We start from the raw sequence: 20246 nt of genomic DNA on the forward strand, positions 1-20246 counted from the left end.
CTGTGTCTCCCCCCAACCCCCACCCAGGTGTTCTGCAAAACGTTGCTGCCATTTTGTAAGCTACATACACATCATACTCATAGACTTTCAAGATAAGTAAAAGGTGCCCCTAAAATGCACATTGTGAAAAAGGGAAAGGGGGACAATCAAAAGAGAGAGACACATTTTACAAGAAGCCAGAGGACCCACTACCTAGATTCCAAGTCAAAGTAAGCTCCAGATGAGAGGTGGATTTCATGAGTTATTTGAATGAAGATACTAATGCAAATCTAATGCATTACACAACTCCAATTACTTCTGCACAGTGCAACCAACAGCATGACCCTACAGCAAATCGTGGGCTGCTCGGATGCCAAGTGGCTACCAGAAACAAAGGCACTCACCCCACACTTTGCTTTTGGCTCTCCATGACACTCACAATGTGCACAGGACCCAGGCAACATCTCTCGAAGGGTCCCCTCTGAACGTCTCTCTCACACAAACACACAACACTCAAACCTTAGCTGGAGTTTTGCTAAAGAAGGTTAATCCTAGCAGCTGCAAGGATTAAAGGTTCAGCTGCTGAAAAAAGGCTCACTTCCTGGTAATACCACTAACCTATAGCCAGAGTCAGAACTGACTAGGGAGAGCTGTGGTTAAGCTCACTGCCAAAGCCCTCCTCGGTGGAAAGGCAGAAATGAAATTCCAGGTGGAGGGAAACACTACAGCTCACCCCTGCAAAGACAGGCAGCCAGTGATCTAGAGGCAACTGGAGCTGCAAGTCCAGATTTCTTTACATCCTGCTCTGAAGTATAGATCCTTCATTTTAAATTTTAAACTAAATTGTAAGAAAATATTAAAATCTCACAAGAGAAATGCTAGACAATTGAAGAAATTGTCAGGTCAAATGGAGACATTTTTTCGCCTTGATTCTAATGGCTGTGCCAAAATAGAAGGTCTGGGTGCTTCCTGATAAACTCCACCTGGTCCCAAGAGCTGCTGAGCTTCTGTATCAGCAACTTCTGTATCAGCATGCAATGGTATTCGCTTAAAATGCAGATGCCACACCTAATTTCTGGATGAGGCCCATTAACCTGATTTTCCATAAAATCTCCTCAGGACTGATTCTTAAGACAACTGAAGTTTGAGAACAATTATGCTCTTGGTTGGATATCACCATTCCGCTTTCTACAGATACCATGGGCTTCTCGGATACAACCGTAGGACACGGATGTGAAGTGTGCTCTCCCAAAGGCCCTTGTCATGTTGCTTTGAATTGGTCTGTTCCAGCTGCTGTGCAGGGATCCTGACTTGCTCACGCCTATAATCTGAGGACCTGGCACAACAGTAGGTATTCAGTAAAGGACTGTAAAAATAAAATGGCAGTGGGAAAAACTGACACAAAATGCTCATTTCTACCTTTTTTTTAAAAAAAAGTGGTACCAAACATTTACCTATTTGCTGCTTTCTAGCCTCTGAAAGGATGGTCCTATCCTACCGGTAGGATTGCCCATGGCCATTTCCTCCAACCCAATCCTCACTGCAGCTCCTCATGCAGAACATTTGGTCTACCATAATGGGAGAGATACCTTTGTTTGGACTCTCAATTTTGCAAGCTCTGGAAATTTCTGCCTCAGGGGCTATCATCTTAAACAGGTACTAATCAACAAGGCCCTCTTACCATTTTCCTGATTTATGGGGTACAGATTCCTGGTTTCTACCCCAAACACAATGAATTCATATGAGGAGAAGGGGTCCAAAAAGATTGATTTTAAACAAATACCTCGCATGGTTCTGAGTCTGGAGTCCGAGAACCACATTTCAGCAAACACTGGTTTAAAAAGCAAACAGGGTGAATGAGCAACTTCATTTTCTTTTCTTCTTTTGATGGGAACTTCTCAAAATTGTTTTTTTTTTTAAAAAAGGGTCCCTGTTTAGGTGTTCATCATGTGGGACGCTCTGGGCAGGATGTGAGAGCTCCCTAACTTCTGGGCCCACCTTTGTGTGTCCTGAGGGAGGACATAATGCCTTTCATTATGAGGCCAACTGAGGTCCCCAAATTGGTCCTGGAGGGGTAAGCCAAGCCGGGCCAATCAGGTGTCTGTTCCTGGGCCTGTGCTTGCAGCATACACTGAAGTCACATAGTTTCTAATTAATTCTAGCACCAAAGATGGCAGTGCCAACAGCCATATCCAGCACCATAGCCATATACCAGTCTGGGTCCCTGCCATATCCTGGGCTCCTAGGAGAGCCTATCCAGCCTTCCTGTCCCTCCTTCAAGCCACCCAGTAATCACCATTCCCAGAAGCCCTCTTCTGCAACAATTTCCCAGAGTTCACTTGTATTGGCTTTTGTTGGTGGTGTTGGTGGTTCTAGGGATTGAACCCAGAGGCACTTTACCATTTTAGGACATGCCTAGTCCTTTTTATTTCTATTTTGAGATAGGATCTCATTAAGTTGCTTAGGGGCCTCACTAAATTGCTGAGGCTGGCCTTGAACTTGCAATCCTCCTGCCTGAGCCTCAGAACTAGCTGGGATTTCAAGTGGGCACCAACATGTCAGGTTGCTTACATTATTTTTAACAAAGCATCCTGATCCTTAACAAAACTCCAGAGTCAGCTCCCGCCCCGCTGAAAAACCTAGTTCCTTCATATTTTAAAACAATACCAACAACATAATACTTGGCTTAAAGTTCTGTTATTTTCAACCTGTGGTTTGATGCACTTATTTACTTCACTGAACTAGAACACAGAGAAATAGTACAGCATGGAAAACATACGGAAGTTCATAAAAAATTTATAGGGCATATCAAGAAAACAAAACTAAAGGGTGCTGCTAAATAGAAAATAGCCGCAAGCTTTTGAGAAAGGGCTGGGTCTCTGGTATCACTCATTAACTGTGACAATGACAGCTGTTTATAGTCTCCAACCTTTGCTTCGTTCATCTGTACAGTGGGAAGCAGCTTGGGTTGCAAGGGACAGTAAAGTCCTGGCCCACAGCCGGGGGTCCACAAAGCGCTGGTGGGGCTCTGCCATCGAAGCTCTGAGCAAAACTCCACCATGACCCCCAGGCTCATCTTGCCGGAGAAGGCAGCTCCGTGGATACAGAAAGTTTCTCACAAATGAGAAAAGAAAAACATACAACATCATCCAAGTTGAATCGTACAGAGCTGATTTTCAAATATTCAATCCCCCAAAAGCAACTTCATTTGTTTCCACCTAACTCGTTGCCTAAGTTGTTTGGAGTCAAGTGTGAGTGAGGGTGGAGGAAGCCGCGAAGGACCACAATCACGCACTTGCTTATCTTAACAAAAGTCGGTAGTTGCCCGCAAGAAGCCCGGCTGCCCTTTCTCCAGCCGGAACCAGACCGGAGGAAGGTCGGTCGGGCTCGCGGAGCAACCTGTAGCTGCAGGAGGCACCGGGCGCGGGTTTCCCGGCCTTCCCTCTAACCCCACTCCAGGCCGGCCTCCCTCCAGCCTCCGCTACCCCTAGACAGGAGCCTCTCCTAAGCTGCGGGACACAAAAGAATGGGCGGCCACGCGGGCGCGGGAAGTCAGGAGCCTCCAGGAGCCGGCCGTCTCGCCGCTCCGGGGAGGGGGTTGCCGGAGTAACTTGGCTGCCCCCAGCGCGTCGGCGCCAGTTCCGTTCGGCGGCCTCGCGTGGGCATGGATTGGGGGCGCTCTCGCCAGAGAGCGGGGGATCTGGACCCGTGCCCCTCCGCCCTCGGGCCTGCTCTCAGGGAAACTGATCCTGAACCCCGACTCTCCTGCAGCCGCGGAGCTCTTCGTCTGTCCATGTTCCCCTTTGTTGTCGCGGTCGGCGCGTTCCGGCAGGGTGCATCCGGAGCACTCCGCTTCTCCATCCCAGGAAAGCCCAAGCTCTCGGAGCTGAGCCACCAGCGGGTCGTGGAGGGTGGAGAGGCGATGGTGCTCCACCTTGAGGGCGCGTGCGCTCTCCTGTGGCCCCCCGGGAACCGGTTCCCTTTGCAACCCCAGATCCCCCTCCTACTACGGTCAATTGCACAGCGCACTCCGCTTGGCAAAAGCGAGGAAGGTTGGCCCTTTCCAGGCTCCACCAGAGAGGCTCGGCACCCTGCGTCCCCTGGGCCACCAGCGCTCCCCTAACCGCGGAAAAGTTCCTAAACCCCTGGCGAGCCTCCCCTCGCTCACCACCTCCCCAAGGGCGAGCCTGAGGCCTTCGGGGGCGGGGGGCCTCCCTCGCCATCTCATGCCCTGACACCTGGAGACCCACAATTGCTGGCTCCACTCCAAAGAATAGGAAGGAGGAAGACCCCAGCGGCGCCGTGCGACGCCGGCCACCACGCAGCCGGAAAAGTTTGCGCTCCCTACCCGGTTCTCCCAGAACATCTCGGAACCTCGGGTTGGCGTGGTTCCCGGGCCACCTCCGGTTCCCCGCTGCCCCTCCAGTTCCCTAGTGGCTACCGGGGCTCCAGCCACCTGCTACCGGGGCAGGGAGATGCCCAGAGAGATTCTCCACTCGCCATGGCCTGTCCTTAGTACTCGGGAAAGGGGACCGCTCAGTCCCCCTGCCAGTCCGCAGACCCCTCTCCGGCTCCGGAGGGAGGTCGTAGCTACTCACCACGCGCCGGGGTCCTGCTCCATCTCCGGCTTTCGTCACCGCTGCCGCAGACCTCTCCCTTCACTGCCCCGCTCGCGGGGCCCAGCTCATGAATTATTTAAAACCTGGCTCCGGAGACCACCCGGGTGGATTCCCGAGAGTCCGCCCTGCTGGCCAGCCTTTGGGTCGCGAACGGGTGCAGACCGCCGGGCAGCAGCCGCACCCACGCACGCTGCGGAATGCGGGTGAGGGAAGCCGAGGGTGTCCGCGAGGACCTGTTGCCGCTTCCCCTGTGCCCGGGCCAAGAACTGAGCATGGAACCGCCGGGATAGGAATGATTACTTAAACGTACTCAACCGTCGCGGGAGAGCTGAGCGCGTGGCCGGGTGCTGTCGGGACCTGGCTCAGTAACTTAAAGATCACTAAGCCTAGGTTTCTGGCCGCACTCTGATTGGACAGTCTGAGCAGCCGGCCACAATGACCGGGGAAATCCACCTAGACCTGGCCAGCATTTATTTCTTGCTATGGGAGCGGTGCTCAGACCCTCTATGCCCTCCTTTACGCCAGTCAGAGCCCTCTACATGGAGTGCAGCTATCCCTTAAAAATTCCTTGCCTCTCAGATGCCTCTGCTGACTCTGCGGACTGCCTGTCCCCCACTCCCACGCACACACACCTACCACTTTAGCCTGCTCCAAATGCATTAAAACAAACAAACAATCAAACAACAACAACAACAAAAAAAAAAACATTAGAGAAAATTGCTAAACAAAACCCAGATCTGGGACTGGGGGTATAGCTCAATGCTTGCCTAGCATGAGAGAGGCCCCAGGGTTGAACCCCTGTGCAAGCCCACACCCGGCCCCAGAATCATTTGGTTCTTATGGTGTAAAATCACAATGGTTACTTACTGGAATCTTTTTTTTTTTTAAGGCCATTAAGCAGAACTTGTTTGCATTTATGCACACAGGCATCCGCTATAGCAGGAAGCACACTACCTCCTAATCACTCTTTACATGTAGGCCTTCCTGGGCTGAGTTGCCTGGTATTCCCAGAATCTTCAAGGTTCTAACAGAAGTAGCCACCCCTTCTTTTAACTTCCCTCACTGATAGGCACCACACCCTCACTTACCATTGACTATCTGGAATGGAAAATACAGTGGCCCTTTTATCCATTCACTTCTGTGGACTCAACCAAGGGCAATGGAAAATATTCACCATCAAAATTGCATCTACACCAATTATGTACAGATTTTTCTTGTGGTCATTCCCTGCACTATACAATGCAATGGCTATTTGCATAGCATTTACATTATATTAGGCACTATAAGAAATCTAGAGATGATTTAAAACACAGGAGGGAATATTCATAGGGTATATGTGAATACTATGCCATTTTATATAGGGGAGTTGAGCATCTGCACATTTTGGTATCTGTCAGGATCCTGGAACCAATTTATCCTCCCTTCAGACACCAAGAGATGACTGTACTGTCTGATAGGAAAAATAGGACTTGGGGAGAAAAGCACTCTCCAGCCAGTGTCTAGCATCCTGCAGGTGTTTAATAAATGTTTGTGATATGGATGCCTGGATGGATGGTCTGATGGAAGGACAGAAGAATGGTTGTACAGACCTACAGACAAATGATGTGCAGGACTGCTAACTCAGTAGCTCTTTTATTTACTTCAGCATAAAACAGATACTGGGAGGAGAGAAAAGTCTTATTTTTTAAGAGTTTACATTGATCTCAAATGTGCATATTTCCAGGACCAGAAAATGGTTGCTCAGAAAACTCTGAAAAGTACAGGAGGACATGGCAAAGTTAATGGTACCCCAGGCTTCTATTCAGTTCTGCTCAAAGCCGTTTTGCAGCCCTCCTGCTCTGGGGCCCACCCCACTAGTTCAGAGGCAGCTAGCTGGAAGAAGGTGGGGAGAAGGCCAGGTAGGTGGAAAGTGAGTACCCTCTCTAGAGAACAGCTCGATTCAATCTTCCTCAAAGTCTGGTCCTGTCACATTTTATCCCTGTGATTTTGCTGCTTAATCTGAGCCTCAGCTTCCTTGCCTGCGAAATGGTGACAACTCTGATATACGCACTGGTTCCAATCCTAATAATAACAGCAGTTGCAGTAGTGCTGAGCAGCAGCGTTCAATGAGCATTTTCTATGAATGAGGCTCTATGCCAAGTGTTTCAAATGAATTTTTACGTAACCTTAGCAACAACAGTTTGAGATCATATTATTATTATTTCCATCTTAAAGGTAAAGCTAAAACAGGTTCAAAAATTTGTCCACGGTCACACGTCTAGTAAGAGAAGATCTAAATTTTAACCCAGACCTGGCCAGTTCACCAGAGAAGGGGTTACACTCTCTAGAGACATTGTTACATCTGATTGAAATGGCCGCTGACTACCTGTCTTTTCATAGGCACTGAATGCTTTGACTGTCTTAATGCACCTCCTCATCTGGACCATTGTGGATATTCAATAAGCAAAGAAAAATAGAACCTAATGTTAAGGCAATGTTAAGGCCGACGTTCTGGGCAGCCTTCCACAGAGAGTAGTAAGACCTAATAGTTAGTTCTGTTACACTTAGCATGGAGCCCTAATCCTACACTCCTGCTATTTAGTTCAACTGCATTTCTGTTATTTGCTGTCTGCCAGGCCAGCAAAAGTGAAGTTTATTGCCACACATACTCAGAGTCATTTGATACAAAAAATAAGGTCTCTCTTTCTGAAATCACTCCTCATTTTCCCTGTTGGCTGAAATCTAAACGTGAGATGGCATGTCGTTCTGGGAAGAATACTTTGCTAAGAAGTAAAAGATTTGATCAGGTTCTGCCAAAACTGCAAGTCACGGCACCTCCCATGACTTCATACTCCTCATGTTTGGTGACTTCATACTCCTCATGCTCAATGGGGTTAGTGGCTGCCATTTTGGATGTCACAGATACAGGATATATCCATTATTGCAGGTCTGTTTGACTGCATTAGGCTAAATCACAGTGGCTAACTATAATAAAGGGAATATTAAAACTGAGAGAAGAAAACTAAGTTTCAACAAACATTATGAAGATCATATGGCTTTAGAAATGAAGCACTGAGCTTAGGTTATAGATCAGTGGTAGAGTACATGCTTAGCATGTCCAAGATCCTGAGTTCCATCCCCAGCACAAAAAAGAAAAAAGACAAAGGAAGGAAGGAAGGAAGGAAGGAAGGAAGGAAGGAAGGAAGGAAGGAAGGAAGAGGGAGGAAGGGAAAGAGGGAAGGAAATAATGAAAGAGAGAAAGAAAATTAATTGAAATGAATTATTGTCAGACTACATATAAGTTGGTAACTCAATAACCTTCTCTTCCCTGGACAAGATGTTTGTGATGGTGGTTTTAGATTTTTTTTTTTTTTGAGTCTTTAAGACTAAAACAAAATAGGCTTGCCAGTTCAAGTTCACCTCTCAATTTCTACCATGAATAGCTATGATTCAAAATAAATAATTTCACTTTTCAGATGTCCCAGCAGTCACTGTTCTAGGGTCCTCCCTCTTATGCTGCTCATCGTCTCCATGGGGAAGCAGAGCCAAAGGTCCAGCTGAGGCTGCAGCAGCTCTTCTAGGGCAGCCAGGCCCACTGCTAGGGCTGTATATCCCTCTTTTTTAAATTAATTTATTTATTTTTATTGATTATTAAAAGCATTACATAGCTCATGATATATCATCTTTCATACATTTGACTCAAATTGTGTTTTGAACTCCCATTTTCACCCCAAATACAGATTGCAGAATCACATCTGTTACATATTCACATTTTTACATAGTGTCATATTAGTGACTGTTGTATTCTGCTACCTTTCTTATCCCCTACTATCCCCCCTCCCCTCCCCTCCCCTCCCCTCCCATCTTCCCTCTCTACCTCCCCTGCTGTTGTTCATGAACTGTATATCCGTCTTGATTTCCTTGGAATTTAAGATCTTGGAATGTCTGGATCAACTGTTTTGAGACTACTCTGGGGATAAAGGACTATTTGGGACTGGGCGTGGTGGTGCACACCTGTAACCCCAGCCGCTCAGAAGGCTGAGGCAGGAGATTCGCAAGTTAAAAGCCAGCCTCAGCAACTTATGGAGGCCCTAAGCAACTTAGCAAGATCCTGTCTCAAATTAAAAAAAAAAAAAAAAAAAAAAGGCTGGTGATGTGGTTTGGTGGTTAAGTGACCATGGGTTCAATCCCTGGTACAAAAACAAAAGGAATATTTGGTTAACTGGATTTGAAGGCATTCACCAAACAGGGACAGCACGGAAGGCATGTGCTCTGGCTGAAATGAGAAATGGCTCATCCTTCAGAAGGTCACCGGTTGGGTGGTACAGGACTCTTCTCAGATGCATCTGTGGCAGACCAGGGATTTATTTATGATAGACTGTAGCAAAATAAATATGTTTAACAATAATAATTATGCTAATGTCTTTTTGTGACCAGCAGAAATAGCAGTGTATGACCCTTTAGAGAAAGAATTGTACCATCTCAGCACTGCGGTGCCATAGCCAGGGAGAGGGGGAGAAGGAAGGAGTGGGGGAGAGAGAGAGAGTGACAGGGAGTAACTTCGAGCAGACCAGTTCTCCTGTAAATGTTTTACCTCATGAGTTCCAGTTCCTCTTACTTTTTTTTTTTTCTCCCTTGCCTCTGGGCTTAGATGCCAAAAATAACATCCATGGTGTTTAATAACCAAAAGCCAATAAAACATTCTTTTTGTACTTTGAGCACCTTCAGGTAGGATTTATGATTCATCTGTCTATCCCATTGAATATTAATTCGAAGGCAGAGGAAGAAAACCTCCATCCAGTTTAAATAAAGAGAAGGAAAGAGCTGGATGGGACCAGGCAGTGGCAGCACCTCAGAAGCAGGATTGAGAATGTGAAAGCTGGAGAGAAGTTGGACACTCAGTTGCAGTTTGACAGGGCCAGGCATGGGATACTTTGGGGTTTCATGCATTGGAATCTGCTTTCTGGTCAATTACCATTTCAAATGAATCCCTCATCCTAGGCATTTTTAATTTCAGCACTCTTGACATTGGCTTCCATCTGTGTTTCCCTCTGACATCATTTTAAACATGCACTAACTCAAATGAGGTTTTATAATATGCCAGTAGCAACCATGTGAACCACATAGAAAGGCAGAGAATTGTAAAGTATTGGGGTACCCATCCCACTTTCTCAAGAAAGATGAGGTTCCTTCCAATACAAGTGAGAGATTACTACTGGAGGTAGGCTGAAGAATTTCATCATTTTTGAGACCTACTAGTTTTTATCATAACCTGTAAAAGGTTCAGCCAGGAACTTGTAATTTACACAATGGCAAAACTTCATCTTTCTGGAAATAATTACTATTATTATCTTGCTCTAAAGAATCATTCATTTGCACATCTCTTCATCATTTGAAAATATTGACAAGTTTTGCATCTATTAAAAATATTCATATCAGATTCCTGATTATCTATATGAATGTCTGTTCTTCAAATCACTCTGAACTAATCAAGTAGAAAGATCTTATGGTTCCATTGTTAATTAACAAGTTGAGCAGAAGCTTTTATGTATGTTCACTGTATATTTGTATGGGAGTCAAGTTTTTGTTTGTTTGCTGTTTTGTTTTTGACAGACACCTTTGATGTGAGGATTTAGGGCACCTCAGGACCTCACACACAATAGGAAAGTGAGCTAAGCCCCAGCAGAGTCATGTTTTGAATTCCCCGAAAATTATAGCTTAGAAGACCTAACGGGGCTTATCATCTCCTGGGAAACAAATAGCACATTTTGAACATTATGCAATTAATTTTTTAATTAAAATTTGAGTAAACGCCAGAAAGGTGAAATCCACAGTTACTTCTAAACCTTTTAAGAGCTTAAACTTTTCAAGTGTTTCAAGGTTTAACCCAGAATTTCAGTAACAGCCCTTGTCCTGGGAGAGAGATGCTACAGGCCTCCCACCAAAAGCTTCTGTCAACGCTTCTTTTAATTCTTCCTAACAGGAGCCCCACTAGGAGCAATGTTTCACTTAATGTTCCAAGCAACTGCTAGAGACAGAGGGAGATATTAAAAGAGCTAGATTCCAGTGGACTCCTTTTGACTGCTGAAAAAATGATTTGACTTTTTTTTTTTTTTTTTTTTGTACTGGGGATTGAACTCAGGAGTGCTTAACCACTGAGCCACATCCCCAAGTCCTTTTTAATATTTTATTTAGAGACAGAGTCTCAGTAATGTGCTTAGGGCCTCATTAAGTTGCTGAGGCTGACTTTGAACTTGTGATCCTCCTGCCTCAGCCTCCCGAGCCACTGGGATTACAGGTGTGCACCACAGCACCTGGCTGATGTTTTTAAACTAACAAGATTAAGGCTTTGCTTTCATCATGTGTGTGGGCACACACATGTGTACACTTCTAGGGGCTGAAGCAAGGCCTTGCAGCACATGCTAAGCACATGCTCTACCACAGAGCTACATCCTAAGCCCAAGCATGAGGTCCTTAAAGGTCTAGGCAAGTGCCCGAGAAGCAAGTTCAAATGTTGACAACACATCCACCATCAGAATTTAAATAGAGTTACCTTGCCTCAAAGTTCAGGGAGCATCAGGACAGGGCTGGAAGGGTGGAGTATTTTTGCCGAAACCATGTTGGAGTTGGGATAAAATAGCTAGGCTGCCTAGTAGTTTCCAATAATGTGGGAACATTTTGAGTGATATTTCCAGAATTGTTATTATAGCAGGAAGAAAAATGATAGGTTAAATGAGCAAATTGTTTTAAATCAGGGTTTTAAAATTTCAGCACTCTTGACATTGAGGGCTTTTAAGTCACAAATGAAATTACTATTTATTTGGGGAATAATCTTATCAGATATATTAAAAAGGGGTTGCTGGTAGTAATCTGGCACAGGCTAAGGATTGTGGTCATGAGCTGAAGCATCCTTACTTGCACTCTTGACCAATTGCATACCTGGCCCTGTAGGCAAGTGAATCTTCTTCTCCTGGTTACTAGATTTTTCTAGTCAATGCTTATTTCCTCTTTTAATATAACAAACCTGGTGAGTAGGTATTAGTTGCCACGCTGGACAGATGGGAAAGTCTAGGAGTAGAGAACAAGTGATTTGCCTCAAGTTACAGATGGGACCGAGCAGACTTTCTGACTCCTTATCAGGACTCTTCTCACGTAGAACAGCACAGAAGGGTTTACACTGCCCAGGTACGAGATAAGCCCTAGATTCTGGTTGTAGTCCGTTTTCTGCTGCTTTAACAGAATACCCAGACTGGGTCCATTATAAACAGCATTCACAGTTCTGAAGGCTGGGAAGGGAAGCCCAAGACGGGAATTGCTTCTGATGAGGGTCTTCATGCCATGACAAAACATGGTGAAGGGCAAGCAGACGCATGAGAGTGGGAGGGTGGAGTGTGAATACATAATGAACCCATTCCTGAGACGATGCCTTTTGACCATCTAAGAGTAGAACTCTTGTGACGTAGTCACCTCTGAAAGGTCCCATCTTCCACTACTGTCACAATGGCAATTATAGTTCAATGTGAGTTCGGGAGGGGACATTTGGACCATGACAACCCCTGTGGGAATCTGTACTTCATGTGAGTGGGTAACTCAGCCTCTAATCAGAGATACCTTGCAGGTAAAATTCTCCAACAACCAAGGGAGCAGGAGAAAAGATGGCCATAAATAAGGACCGCACTGGGGAGGTCACGCTTGCATTTATACCACATCACCTCAATGTCAGCCAGCTGTGCAATAATTACCCAGTAAATTATTCCAGGGGAGGTAGCGTGCCTCCCTGGGCTCCTCACGGATGGGCAGGTGCACAGGCAGCACACAGAGCTTGTTCTGCATATAGCCCAGCACGTGTTGAAATCCCAAACCCTACTTAAGTTTAAGTATCAAAACACTTAGAAAACAGGAATTACTGAATGTTTCCTTGCACTAAATGATAAATTGCTTAGCACAGAATAGGTTTTCAATGAATCAGAGGAAAATAAGGAACAATAAAGAGAAGGGGAAAGTGCTTAAGAATACAAATAAATGTAGCCACAGAAATGCATTCTAAAAGATTGACAAAGTATATCCACAGGGTAGTTCTATGCACCTGTTGCTACCATCTCTTGAGTTACTATTTGCCGGGCCCCGAGTGAGGTGCTTTCCACATATTTCTCTTATTTAACTAAAGCCTCATAAGGATCTTGTTATTTCCATTTCTCAGAGCAAGAAATGGATTGTGGGGACGGGCTCAAAATTCCTTAATAGGACACCCATAGCACAAGAGTTAGTAACAAGAATCAACAAATGGGACTTTCTTAAACTGAAAAGTTTTTTTTCAGCAAGAGAAACAATAAGAGAGGTAAATAGGGAGCCTACATCCTGGGAACAAATTTTTACTCCTCACACTTCAGATAGAGCCCTAATATCCAGAGTATACAAAGAACTCAAAAAATTAGACAATAAGAAAACAAATAACCCAATTAACAAATGGGCCAAGGACCTGAACAGACACTTCTCAGAGGAGGACATACAATCAATCAACAAGTACATGAAAAAATGCTCACCATCTCTAGCAGTCAAGGAAATGCAAATCAAAACCACCCTAAGATACCACCTCACCCCAGTAAGATTGGCAGCCATGATGAAGTCAAACAACAACAAGTGTTGGCGAGGATGTGGGGAAAAGGGTACTCTTGTACACTGCTGGTGGGACTGCAAACGGGTGCAGCCAATTTGGAAAGCAGTATGGAGATTCCTGGGAAAGCTGGGAATGGAACCACCATTTGACCCAGCTATTGCCCTACTCGGACTATTTCCTGAAGACCTTAAAAGAGCACACTACAGGGATACTGCCACATCGATGTTCATAGCAGCACAATACACAATTGCTAGACTGTGGAATCAACCCAGATGCCCTTCAATAGATGAATGGATAAAAAAATGTGGCATTTATACACCATGGAGTATTACGCAGCACTAAAAAATGACAAAATCACGGAATTTGCAGGGAAATGGATGGCACTAGAGCAGATTATGCTTAGTGAAGCTAGCCAATCCCTAAAAAACAAATACCAAATGTCTTCCTTGATATAATGAGAGCAACTAAGAACAGAACAGGGAGGAAGAGCAGGAAGAAAAGATTAGCATTAAACAGAGACATGAGGCGGGAGGGAAAGAGAGAGAAAAAAGGGAAATCACATGGAAATGGAGGGAGACCCTCATTGTTATACAAAATTACATTTAAGAGTTTACGAGGGGAATGGGATAACAAACATGGAGGGAAATGAATTACAGTAGATGGGGTAGAGAGAGAAGATGGAGGGGAGGGGAGGGGGGATAGTAGAGGATAGGAAAAGTAGCAGAATACAACAGTCACTATTATGGCAGTATGTAAAAATGTGATGTGTAACCGATGTGATTCTGCAATCTGTATTTGGGAAAAAATGGGAGTTCATAACCCAACTGATTCTAATTTATGAAATTTGATTTGTCATGAGCTTTGTAAAGTTGTGAACATCCAATAAAAAAAAAAAAGAAAAAAAAAAGAAATGGAGGCTGACAAATTCAGGCTCTACTTTCTCACTTCTACAATAAGAATACCACTAGTGGGGTCAACCACGATTTTAAGCACCTTGCATACATATTTCATTTAATTTTTAAGATAATCTCAGGAAGTCAGGAAGTATCTGTTAGGTGGCAAGACAGAGCTGCTGGTGGAGAGGCTGCAGCACCAGTGATCCTGCCCTCATGCAACTTACAGTCCAGGAAGAAGCTGACATCAACCAACACCTCCAGGTAAAGTGGAATGCTACAGAAGAGGGTGTGCTATGGTCTGGATCTGCAATATTCCCCCCCAAAGCTCAGGTGTTAGGCGATACTGCAGTGTTCAGAGATGAAAAGACTGGATTATGAAAGCCATAACATCATCATTCATTCAATAATTGGGTGGTAACTGTAGGCAGGTGGGGTGTGACTGGAGGAAATAGGACACTGGGCGCATGGCCCTGGGAATTGTATCTGTCCCTGATCCTTCCCCTGCCTCCATCCCACCCCTCCCCTGCTGCCACCATCTGAGCAGCTATCTGCCTCCTTGCCTTGCCGCCATGATGTTTCTGCCTGGAAGCTGGTCAACCATGCACAGAGTCCTCTGAAACCACGAGTCAAAATAAATCTTTCCTCCTCTAATTTGTTCTTGTCAGGTATTTTGGTCATTGTGACAAAAAGCTGAGACTGACATAGGCTGTACCCACACGGGTTATAGAACCATATAATGAGGGTGTCTGTATGAGTTTCCTGGGGTTGCTGTAACAAACAATCACAGATAGAATGGCATAAACAGCAGAAATGCACTGTCCCACAGTCTGGAGCTAAAATCAAGTACCTGGAGAGTTGGCTGCTGGTGAAGGTTGTGAGGAAGGATCTGTTCCAGGCCACTCTCTTAGCTTCTGGTGGCTTCTGTTCTTAGCTTTGTAGATGGGATTCTCCCCAAGTATTTACATCATCTTCTCTCCACATAGACATATCTGTCTCTGCGTCCACATTTCTTCCGTTTTAAAAGGACTCCAGATATTTTGGATCAGGGTTCAACACGATGACCTCTTTCCACTGGATCCTCTGCAAAGACCCTATTTCCAAACAAGATCACATTTACGGGCACTGAAACCTTAACATCTTTTAAGGGAACAAAATTCAACCCACAGATGGAGGACTGATACTAAGAAATTGACCAGGTAGTGAGCAGTCAAAGTGGCATTCTGTCTGATTGAGTATGGCTGACTCTGGAGGCCAGAACTTTAACCATGGTGCTAAAATAGCTCTCAAGGAAAAGGGCCTCAAGAGAGCACTTCAGAAATGCTTTGTCAGTGATCATCTTCATAAGATAAATAATCACTCATTCATTCACCCAACAAATAGTTAACTGAGCATCTACAGCATGCCTATGCCAGCCTGGCGCTAGCACTTGAGACAACTTCATGAACAAAACAGTGATCCCTGCCTTCACGGAGCCATCGTTCTGGATAGAAAAACAGACAATAAACAATAAATATTAACACATTTACACACAGTATATTCAGTATATTGGAAGTTGATCAGAGCTCTAAAAATAGAGCAAGGAGGAGAAAGCAGAGAGTCTTGGAAGTGGAGGCCTCTGGAAGTCTCATGGAGAAAGTTTTCAAACCAAGACCTGCAAGAGGTGAAGAGGAGCCTGGCAGTCAGGGGAGAAGGAGACTGCAGAGGCCACGAGGCAGGAGCAGGCTTGTCCTGTCCAAAGAGCGCCCAGCAGGTCACATGAGCAGCTGAACTCTGAAGACCCGGCAGAAAAGAACCCTTTGCTGAGTCAAAGCCAAGAAATGTCCATTCGTTTCCAAATCCCATCTCCCACTTCCAAGTAGGAGACTCTTACCACAAGAATACAGAGGGCAAGATTCAGACCCAGGGCTGGAGAAAAGAGTGAGCTTTGAAGGAGCATTTGGGCTGCACCAGGTGGTCCCTGTCCTTGGCACTTAGGGACATGGGACCCCAATCTAATGTATACTGTAGTTGGAAAATGAATCTCTATGAAATAGCAGATGATGATGGTGGATGAAAATAATAATAATTTAAGAGAAAAATACAAGAGGAACAATAGCAACAAACCCTTGAAACTGTTTTTGCAGTACTGGGGATTGAGCCCAGGTTCTCTACAACTGAGCTGTCCCCCGCCCTTTTTATTTTAATTTTCAATATTGATACTATGCAAATTTTATGTAAATAGTAGTCACACTGTAATGTTCAGAGAATAATGACAAGAAAAACGTCTGTGTTCTGTGTGGGTGCAGCCATCAGAGGCCTAACTGCATAGGACATGTCAGCACAACACAAGGCTTCTTTTTCCAAATATTTTCTATCTGTGATTGGTTGGATCTGAGGATGCAGAGCCCAGGGGTAGAAAGCGCTGATGGTGCTAACTTGATTTCACACTGAGGAATATGTCTTGCCCCATGTGCACCTGTCGAGGCCACAGGACACATTTGAATTGATTTCCACGGTGAGGACGAGCTGTGGAGAGGAGGTGGCCCTCTTATTCTGCCCAGTGTTACCTGAGGGCTGCCCCTCCTGGTGGTGGGGTCAGAGCTACCCTGGGGCTCTAGCATCTTCACAGCTTGCCCAACCAGCCACAGACTTGGGATGGGAAAATGAGGCAGGAGCCTAGAGAAAATCATTGTCCTGGCCTGAATACAGTCAGAGAGGGAGAGGTCAGGAGGGCATGAATAGGTTATATGCAAACACTACACCATTTTACATAAGGCACTTGAACAGCTACGGATTATGGTATCCAAGGGGGCTCTTGGAACCAATCCTCTGTGGGTGGACACAAGAGATGACTTTATTTCTACCATATTTAAAAAGCTATTCTGGAGAACTTGTTCTAGAGTATTCCTTTCAGAATTCCTTCTCCAGAGTCCCCCTGCCCCCCCCCCCACTCTGGGCTGGAAATCCCACCCAGGTCTCACTCAGGTTAGCCAAGCACTCTACTATCAAGCACACCCCAGCCCTGCGGAGTTGTCTGACTTATTTAATGGGGTCAAGTGGTCTCACTTTCAACTCTCCCAGTCTTATTTGCTAGTGTTCAGTAGTTCACCATGCACCCCCTGCCTTCTGTCTGGGAAAAGCTTCCTTTTGTGGAACAATAGTGGGATCCAGCTCTGCCCAACCACATGATTGTTCACCCATGATTGTTCACCTGTCACACATGCAAGTGTGACCCTACCCTACCATGGAAGAGACAGTAACCACTTCTGCACAGAGCTCTAACCCTGGAGTGGCACATAACACATAGGACCAACCCCATCAGCAGTATCGGTGCTCTGGGTGTGGGTGGTGCTGGGTGCCCACGCTAAACCAGGCTGTGATCACCCTCGGTTTCCATCCTGTTCTCCATCCTCCTGGCAAGGCCCAAGGTCATCCAGCACCCTTACTGTATGTTATTTTTCCAAGGAAGTTTAGCCACAAGGTGCTTCTGTTGCTCTTTAATGGTTAAACTAAACACACTACCTTCAACATCTCCCTTTACTTTCTAATCTGTCTCCTCCTCTCCCGTCTCGTGGTGGTAGTGCTAATTCAGCCACTGAATGTGTCCTGTTTTCTCTGAGCCAGTGCACACGGACAGGATCAGGGGGAGGCAAGGGAGAGGTCATGTAAGTGCAGGGTCAGATCCTATCTTTATTTTGCATTTTGAGATGGATTCACTGTGGAGTTTTTTTTGCATACATATCAATATGGATTTTAAAAATATTGCATTAAATATTATTGGTCTTAATTGGTGAGCTCTTTGGGCACTCATTAAATTTTGTTCACCCTTGCACAACTCTACACAAAACCAGAGGTCATTCACATACTTCTTTCATTCACTGAATAAATTCTTCAGAGATTTGCTCTGTGCCCATCTGTTCTAGGACCCAAGGAGATGGAGATAATTCACAGTGGCCAAGTTCTCAGAATCAAAATGGAGTCAGGGAAGGCCACAAAGGGTGTGTGTCCTCAGGCATGATCTCTTAACAGCAGGAACTATCACAGAAGGCTCTGTCAAAACCATAACTGCACAAAGGCCACCATGACCTTGCACAAAAATACTTGCACAAGGACCTCTGCTTTGCAACTTAGTAACTGTCTGTGTGACCAAGGACTGGCGCCACCTTGTTATTAATCCTTGTAGCCAAGGGTAATCGTTGCAAAATAACTTACATAATCCTCCTCTTTTATTTTTTTGGTACCAGGGATTGAACTCAGGGGCACTCTGCCAAAGAGCCACATTCCCATCCCTATTTTGTATTTACAGACAGGGTCTCATGGAGTTGCTTAGCACCGCGCCATTGCTGAGGCTGGCTTTGAATTCGTGATCCTCCTATCTCAGCCTCCCAAGCCACTGGTATAATCCTCCTCATTTTACCTTTAAAAGCTTTGTCTCCCTTTGCCACCCTGTGCACACCTGTGGCTCACGGTGGCACCCAAATTCTCATTGCAATGCTCTGCTGTCCCCGTTAAACCCACTATCTTTAATAAACCTCTTTCTGGTTGTCATTTAGGTTGTCTGATACTAAAAAATGTCACTGTCTTGTAGGGGAAACAGATGCCACTCTGAATTCTAACTGCACCAAGAGAGGGTGAGGACATGGTCCGCACAGGGAGGAGGCAGGAGGGCTCGGTAAACCTAGGGTGGGTTTCCTGGCGGCTGGAGTGCTGAGGTAACTCAGTGGAATGAGAAACTCACCAGGTGAGATGAGGCAAAGGACACCTTGGGCAGAGGAGTCGGCACACAGGCTACTCAGATGCAGTGTGGGATCTGGGCAGAGGCTGGGTTGCACCATGCTCAAACATAATCCAGGATGGTAAGGAAGGGCAGGTGGGAGGGGTCAGGCTGTGGAGGGCTTGAATGCCATGTCAAGGAATTCAGACCGTCAATGGCATTGAGGAGCCATCAGGGGTTACAGCGTAGAAGAGTAATCCCTTTGCATTAGTCTTAGGAGGGTCATTCTAGAAGGAGGCCGAGGAGTAGAAAGTATGGGGGGAGTGGTAGGAGCCTGGCAGAAGGCCACCCATGTGGTTCCTCAGCACTGGTTCAAGAGGGTGGTGGCATCCAATGGCGTTTCCTGGGGGATTTGGGCTTTGGAATAATCTTAGACCTAACCTCTCCTCTTCCCGACTTCTGTCAAGAAAAGTGCAATCATTGCACACAGTGAATACCTGAGGCTGAAGATCCTCGAGAAGCTCTCATTCATTCTCAATAGAAACAGTCTGTGCCTGCCCACCTCCCACCACTCGGCTCCTGCCTTGGCACGCACAGCCCACCACGCATGCTGGAAGCCCCCTGCAGCCCCTGTTCACAGAGTCCAGACCAAGATACTAGCAGCCATGCTGCTGCCACCTCCAGATTCTTCTGGACTCCTCTAAGCTGGGGACCCAGGGGCTGTTACATAGATGTGGGAACAATGGCCTTGTCCGCAGATCTGACCCATAATTCAGAACCAAAATGGCTCTGGCTACTCCAAGAGACTCATGAGCATCTTGGGATCTGGCTCCTCAGCTTCAGAATCTACACCTGTGATCAGAAAGGCTCCAACCTCCTTGGGGGAGGGCAGGGAGGAGGCTCCGTGCTGTCCATTGCTCGTCCCCGCCCCCCTGTCCTCCCCACAAAGCTCAGTCTGAGGCCTAGCGCCTTCCCTCAGTGGTCAGAGCCTATTTGCTTCCCAGAGCCATGGCCTGAAACACTTCCATCTCAGAACACCTTTAGTTTCCATTTGCATAGCTAGAGGCCCACTGGGGTGAGTAGTAGTTACATTAAAAACAGAAGAAGACAGACAAAAAGAACCATTTGGATATAATCCCAGTGTCCGCTTCTTTCCAGAGAATGGCTCAGCTTTGAATTGCCAGTGACACTGGAGGAGTAAGACAAGGCCCAGCGTGGGTAAAGGCTGCCAGCCGCCTGGTTCACCTGAGCATTCCCTGCCACAGGGGAGCTTTGGTCAGCAGGAGACAGAGCAGATGAGGAGCTCCACCCTGGGGTGGCCTCCAAGGGTCCACCTCCCTTGGACTTTGCTTCTAGGCTCCTGGTCATTTCCTCTGTTCCACCTCATTGAAGTTTTAGATTCCCATGAAATATCAGTTCTGCAACAGCAGGGGCTTGGTCTGTTTTGTTCATGAACTATCCCA

General features: G+C 46.0%; 1 protein-coding gene across 1 annotated transcript in view; it reads right to left on the reverse strand.

Annotated features, from left to right (window-relative positions):
* PROM1 (prominin 1) overlaps positions 1-4842 on the reverse strand; it is a gene marked incomplete at its 3' end in the record, with an annotated part of 107429 nt that extends 102587 nt beyond the window's left edge. Inside the window, exon 1 of the mRNA XM_081303476.1 lies at positions 4578-4842. The remainder of the gene's footprint in view (positions 1-4577) is intronic.
* Between the last annotated feature and the right edge of the window lie 15404 nt (positions 4843-20246).

Source organism: Spermophilus citellus (genome assembly GCF_964194105.1).
Source record: "Spermophilus citellus genome assembly, chromosome: 8".
NCBI classification, from domain to species: Eukaryota; Metazoa; Chordata; class Mammalia; order Rodentia; family Sciuridae; genus Spermophilus; species Spermophilus citellus.